We start from the raw sequence: 6,941 nt of genomic DNA, 5'->3' as shown, positions 1-6,941 counted from the left end.
AAATTAATAGGACAGATCCAAAACCCGAATCGATTTGGATCAGCCGCGATTCGGATCCGAATTGAATTTGGGGTGATTCGGATGGGTCAGATTCGGATCCAGATCGAATCGGGGCTGTTTCGATTCGGTTACAAATCGAAACACAGAAAATCCAAATTGCACACCCCTAATAAGTAATCATCATCATCATAAACTTTGTTAGCTGCCCGATAACAAATTGTTCTCTGGGCGGTTCACAACAAAGGATTAAAACACACCATAAAGACACACGGCACAGTAAATCCTAACAGACCAAAAAATGTGAAAAGAAAATAGAAAATACAATACAAAGCAGCTTAAAAACTCATTTTAAAATTAGTTAGGAATCAAATCGGATTTGACAGCGCAAATCTCTCCTGATGGAGTTGGGCAGATGCCAGCCTTTAGCACAATTAGTTGCATCTTTCCTAGAGGTGTGTCGGGTTGTCTGCAGAAGCAAAGGCAAACAAGGAGCGTCCTTGAACATTTTGTTTGGGGACAGTGCCGAACTTGCCAGGACATTTGTGAAGTTGTAATAGTGGGTCGGGAATTTCAGGACTTGGAAATAAGACAACTACTCTCACCATAAATATCTTCCAGCAGCCAGTACATAAGAGATTTGGACACTTCTTTATAATTATCCCAACGATTCTGGCTTACATTTCTGTGGATGATAAAAAGATATATCTGGTTCCTCTGCAAGATATGAGAAATCTTGGGCTGTTGCCTTGAGAGTTAGTTAACATGGTGATCATTATTTATTGAGCCGTTGGATTTAATTTGACTTCCCGGGTTAGGTTTGTTCTGCTGCCCTTTTAAAAATTGGCCAATAACACCACATAAGGCATTGATTTTATCGCCCATCTTGCACAGGGTCTCAAACTTTTGATGAGATTTCTGCCATACTAAAGGCCTGCCGAGAGAGTAATTGAAGAAAAATGCTTTTATCTAAAGGTTCCGTTTTTATTTTTTGATTTACCTGTTGGTGAAATCCTTGTCCCAGTTTGCCTCTCCTCCTGAGCGCTCTCTGTCCTGGTCCGGTGACTTATCATCGTCCAGCTCCAGAGCCGTAAATCTGTCCTTTAATGGGAGGGAGGTTGAAATGTTACCCATTTCTTTATTCTGCCATAAATGGTCGATCTTTAATTGCTTCTCTGGCCTTGCGTTGAATGGTTGTTGTGGAGGTATACGCGGCCTCTTCTTCACACCCATCCTCTCACCAATTCCTGTTGTTGATCGGTTTATGATTCCATTCTGCAAATTAGTGCAACTCCTATACAACGCTGGGATAGTTAAAAAAGCTCAAATAAAAACAACAAAAGATTTAAAAAGGGATGTCTTAAAACAGCTGAAAGAGGCGATAGCTGGACAGAGTGTCTGTGCAGTGCTTCTACGCAGTGGTCATCTTCCAAGAAGCGAAGACCGTTCCAATCAAAAAACCTGAATTTGAACGGCCTGGGTGGACCAAAAAACTCTTTACCTGGCATCTAAAAGAACCTCCTCACCAGGGAGGCTATTCCGTAAACGCCTTGTGTACAGTTCACAGAGGAAGCTGCTGTATACTGAGTCTGACCCTTGGTCCGTCTAGCTCAGGATTGTCTGCACAGACTGGCAGCGGCTTCTCCAAGGTTGCAGGCAGGAGTCTCTCTCCCAGCCCCATCTTGTTGGAGATGCTGCCAGGGAGGGAACTTGGAGCCTTCTGCTCTTCCCAGAGCGGCTCCATCATCCCCTGAGGGGGAATCTCTTGCAGTGCTCACACTTCTAGTCTCCCTTTCATGTGCAACCAGGGTGGACCCTGCTTAGCTAAGGGGGACAAGTCATGCTTGCGACCACCAGACCAGCTCTCCTCATGAGGAGAGCATATGCACATAGACAGGCTTCCTTTTGTCTGGTTGGTGCTTTGCTTCATCGACTTGGCTTCGCCCCAAAGGTGATGGCCGTCACTCTGACCCACGTTCTCTGCCCAGGAGTCTTAATCGAAATGGGGGTCTCCAGCTGAATCGTATGTCCGGCTTTATTTAGGGCCTCCATGAGGTCTCCGGGGGCTCTTCTGCCTGCCGGTGTCTCCTGGGACGGATCCTGGAATCTAGTCCCATTCATGATGGAGCTTCAGCTTTCCTTTTAGGATCTTTTGCCCAAGTATTTGGCGAGAATATCCCTTAAACATTCTCATAAACATAAATGAATCATGAATAAAACAAAGTGGCTCCTTGTCTCCAAAGTTCTTACAATCTAAAACGGAAACCTAAGTTTGACACGAGCCGCAGCCCCTGGAGGGGTGCTGTGCTGGGGACGGAGACGGCCAGTCGCTCTCCCCCCTGCACAATAAAGAGACTCGCCGCTTTCAACCATGGTGCCGCTTTGCTCAGCAAATCTTCACTCTCAGGACTCTTTGATTATAATGAGAGTATTAACCGGCCCCACGGAAGGCCCCAAGTAGTGTGATATATCCCCTGAGGGGTCCCGGCAGGGCATGGTCTGAGGGTGCAGGATACAGCCCACTTCGAAGAGGATAAGGGACCCATCCAAGAAATTCCACGGGTCACCCTTGGATAGATGACCCCCCCCCTGTTTTTAAGGGGGTACCGATTTGCAGGGCAGCAGACAAACATGGGGTTAATCTCCGGACGAGCAAACGCAATTAGCCAGATCAACCCCTCGGCTGTCCAGAGAGAATTTTGGTCCCCAGGCCGAAGTCCACCCTGGGGAGGGGTCAGCAGCCGGGAATCCGCTGAGCGAAGCATGTGGGAAGTGGGGCCCCCCCTTTCACCCTTGACGCCGCCTCCTCGCTTTAACTGCCCCACGGCTTGCTTGCCTGGGGTGGGTCATCCGAAACGGAGGTCCCCTTAGGAAAGTGGGAGCCAAGTTTGCTCTTTCCAAGGCACCAATATGACTGTCAATTGCAAGAGTGGTATTGCAAGGCAACTCCGAATTTCAAGTGAGCCCCTTAAAAAAACAGAGGTGAGATAAAGGTGGTGCCCCTATCTACCCAAGAGGAAGATGGACTCTGAATTTAAGGTGACCCCCTGATTTTTTAGCACAAAAGCGTTTGGTGGGGAAACGGAGTCTTAGATCCAGGTAAATACTGTACTGCATTGTGTCAATTGCACAATCTTCACGTCGGTTTTGGAGCCAAATTCAGGGTGGAAGTTAAACTCTTTAAAAGCAGCCTCAGATCTCAGTACTGAAAGGACCAGCTTCTGCCAGATGAGCTCTCTCCAGAAAGGTTGCCAGCTCTGACTGAAGCGGTTAGGAAGCTGCCATATACTGTCAGACCCTTGGTCCGCATAGCTCAGTATTGTCTTCACAGACTGGCAGCGGCTTCTCCAAGGTTGCAGGCAGGAATCTCTCCTCTCAGCCCTATCTCGTTGGAGATGCTGCCAGGGAGGGAACTGGGAACCTTCAGCTCTTCCCAGAGCGGCTCCATCCCCTGAGGGGGAATCTCTTCCAGTGCTCACACTTCTAGTCTCCCATTCAAATGCAAACCAGGGCAGACCCTGCTTAGCTAAGGGGACCAGGCATGCTTGCGACCACAAGGCCAGCTTTCCTCTCCTAAAAAGTTCTCAAGTACAGAGCCAGGAAAGATCTTAGGGGATATAGGAAGCTGCCATCTACTGAGTCAGACCCTTGGTCCACCTAGCTCAGTATTGTCTTCACAGACTGGCAGCGGCTTCTCCCAGCTTGCAGGCAGGAGTCTCTCTCCCAGCCCTCTCTCCTTGGAGATGCTGCCAGGGCGGGGAGCTAGATGGCCCAAGGGTCTGACTCGGCAGAAGGCAGCTGTTCTGATGTAACATCCTTTGGCTTGCACTGAAGTAGAATCGAGTCCTGAGCTGGTCTTGTGGTAGCCAAGCACGAATCGGCCCCTCTGTTAAGCAGGGTCCACCCTGGTTGGCGTTTGAATGGGAGACTGCATGTGATGTGGGCCCTGTAAGATATTTCCCCCTATAAAGGGATGAGGCTGCTCTGGAGGAAGCCCCTGCCTGCTCGCCTGCAGAAGGTTCCCAGTTCCCTCCCTGGCAGCATCTCCAACGAGACAGGGCTGGGAGAGAGACTCCTGCCTGCAACCTGGGAGAAGCCGCTGCCAGTCTGTGAAGACAATCCTGAGCTAGGTGGACCAAGGGTCTGACTCAGTAGATGGCAGCGCCCTATATTCCCTGAGATCTTTCCTGGCTCTGTACTTGAGATCTTTTTAGGAGAGGAAAGCTGGTCTGGTGGTCGCAAGCAGGACTTGTGCCCTTAGCTAAGCAGGGTCCGCCCTGGTTGCCTATGAAAGGGAGGCTAGAAGTGTGAGCACTGGAAGAGATTCCCCCTCAGGGGATGGAGCCAATCTGGGAAGAGCAACTAGGCTCCCAGTTCCCTCCCTGGCAGCATCTCCAACGAGATAGGGCTGGGAGAGAGACTCCCGCCTGCCACCTTGGAGAAGCCGCTGCCAGTCTGTGAAGACAATACTGAGCTAGATAGACCAATAGTCTGACTCAGTAAATGGCAGCTTCCTAGGTTCCTATGAGACTCCTAGAATCCATCATTTTTGGAGAGGAGAGCTGGTCTTGTGGTCGCCAGCATGCCTTGTCCCCTTTGCTAAGCAGGGTCCGCCCTGGTTGCATATGAAAGGCAGACTAGATGTCAGCCAGCCTGTGTAAGCAATACTGAGCTAGATCGACCACCAGCGGTCTGACTTAAGTCGAGAGCAGCTTGCTGGGTCCCTAACGGCTTCAGTCAGAGGAGCAGGCAACCCTTGTGCAGGTTGAAGCCTCTCCCAGTCAGCTTGGGAAAGGCAGTCGGGGAAACCCCTCCTCGCCTGAAATCCTGGAGCCGGAGCTGCTGCCAGCCAGTGTGGACAACCCTTTGATTCAGACTGAAGCCGCTTCCTGTGTGCCTTCCCCGGGGTCACGTAACGCAGATTAGTTAATCCTCGGCATACACAGGAGTTTATTCCTGTTGACGCGATAAGTAGGAAGATAAAGCCACTGCAACAGAGAGGTCCACCCTTTGCCCACTCCTTCTTCGCGGGGGCACGTTGGAGAGCAAAACGCACGGCGAGCCGAACGGATGCCGTGCCCGTTTGAACTCTCATGTCGTCCCCCAGAGAGAAATGGGGACTGCGGAACGGCCAGGGGGCTGGGGATGTTCTGTGAGGTCCTGAGCCGTCCCCTGCCAGGGTTCTTGGGGGGCAAAAAAGGTGCAAGCAATGAATTCATGGCGGCCACCCTGCAAGGACTCCACCCTTTCTGCTTGGCTACCCTGGTACCCCCAACACAGAGCTCCCGTCCTCTCCGAATACGGTGCTGGCCTACGGCAGGTTAGGAACATAGGAAGCTGCCATATACTGAGTCAGACCCTTGGTCCACCTGGCTCAGTATTGTCCACCCAGGCTGGCAGCGGCTCCTCCAAGGTAGCAGGCAGGAGTCTCTCTGCCAGCCCTATCTTGGAGATGCTGCCAGGGAGGGAACTGGGAACCTTCTGCAGGCAAACATGCAGGTGCTCTTCCCAGCGCGGGGAATATCTTCCAATGCTCACACATGTAGTCTCCCATCCAAATGCAAACCAGGCTGGGCCCTGCTTAGCCAAGGGGGCAATGCATGCTTGCTACCCCCAAGACCAGCATGCCACTGTAGGCGTGTGCATTCAAGATACTAAAAAAAAAAAAACCTTTCCATCAGTAGATTGTTCTTGTTGTAAACCGCCCAGAGACATTAAATTTTTGGCCGGTATAAAAATATGTTAAATTTTAAAAATAGATTTGGGGTGCTAGGGGACCCCTTTTGGGTTGACCAAAGGGTTTTTGAAGGGGTTAATCAAACCAGGGCCTGCTGCGAGGGCGTTCTTGCAGCCACCTGTCTTGAAAAAGCAGCGACTCTTTCCAAAAAGAAGAAAACATTTCTTCTTCTTTTTTTTTTTAAAGTCTCTTTCTCTTGTTTTGTTCAATAATGGGTATCGCTCCCCCCCCCAATCTCTAGGCTCTCAGAAGTTACTGTTTGGTTTTGGGGTGTTGATTATGGCTTATCTCTCTATTTCCTTGTCCAGGGACAGACCAAACAAACTTGAAGAAACTATTTGAAAGGTATGTCGCATCTCCTCCTCCTCCTCCTCCTCCTCCTGCTTCTTGGTATCTTTCCACAGCAATGGTTGACCCTTTGTCCTGCGTGAGGAAGTATTTGACTGCGGTATTAAACTTTTCCTGACCCCGGTCCCAGAGGGTCACCTTCACCCACTTCCCTGCCGGCAGCGTCAGGCTGCCGGCTCAGAGCTAAAGGGGAAAAAGCCTGGCGGGCGACACTGCCTGGCCTGCTGCCCACCCTAAGCCTCCGAGCAAGTGGACAACTGGCTTTCCTTGCCTCTTGATGTCTTTAATTGGATGTCCACCCTGTCCGTGAATGTACAATAATTTTGGGGGCAGCTTATGTTTTAAAACGATCGACTAATCAGCCAATGGCCCATGGCCTTTTCAGAACCAGAGGACTTTTGAGGGGTGGAGGGGACCCCAGATAGGATGGGAGTCTAGTCCATCATCCCCTGCTCGGAGCAGGAATCTTCTACAAGGGAACATAGGAAGCGGAGTCCCACCCTTGGTCCATCCACTTCAGTATTGTCTACACAGACTGGCAGCGGCTTCTCCAAGGAGTCTCCCTCGGCTCTTATGACATCCCTCGCCTGTCCCGCCCCTCTTAGAAAACCTTTATTATTATCATTATTATATTTATTTATTTATTTATTTTACATTTATATCCCGCTCTTCCTCCAAGGAGCCCAGAGCGGTGTACTACATACTTGAGTTTCTCTTTCACAACAACCCTGTGAAGTAGGCTAGGCTGAGAGCGAAGCGACTGGCCCAGAGTCACCCAGCTAGTTTTTTTAATGGCTGAATGGGGATTTGAACTCGGGTCTCCCCGGTCCTAGTCCAGCACTCTCACCACTACACCACG

The sequence above is a fragment of the Hemicordylus capensis genome, chromosome 12, assembly GCF_027244095.1.
Source record: "Hemicordylus capensis ecotype Gifberg chromosome 12, rHemCap1.1.pri, whole genome shotgun sequence".
NCBI lineage: Eukaryota > Metazoa > Chordata > Lepidosauria > Squamata > Cordylidae > Hemicordylus > Hemicordylus capensis.
This window is presented reverse-complemented; position numbering follows the sequence as displayed.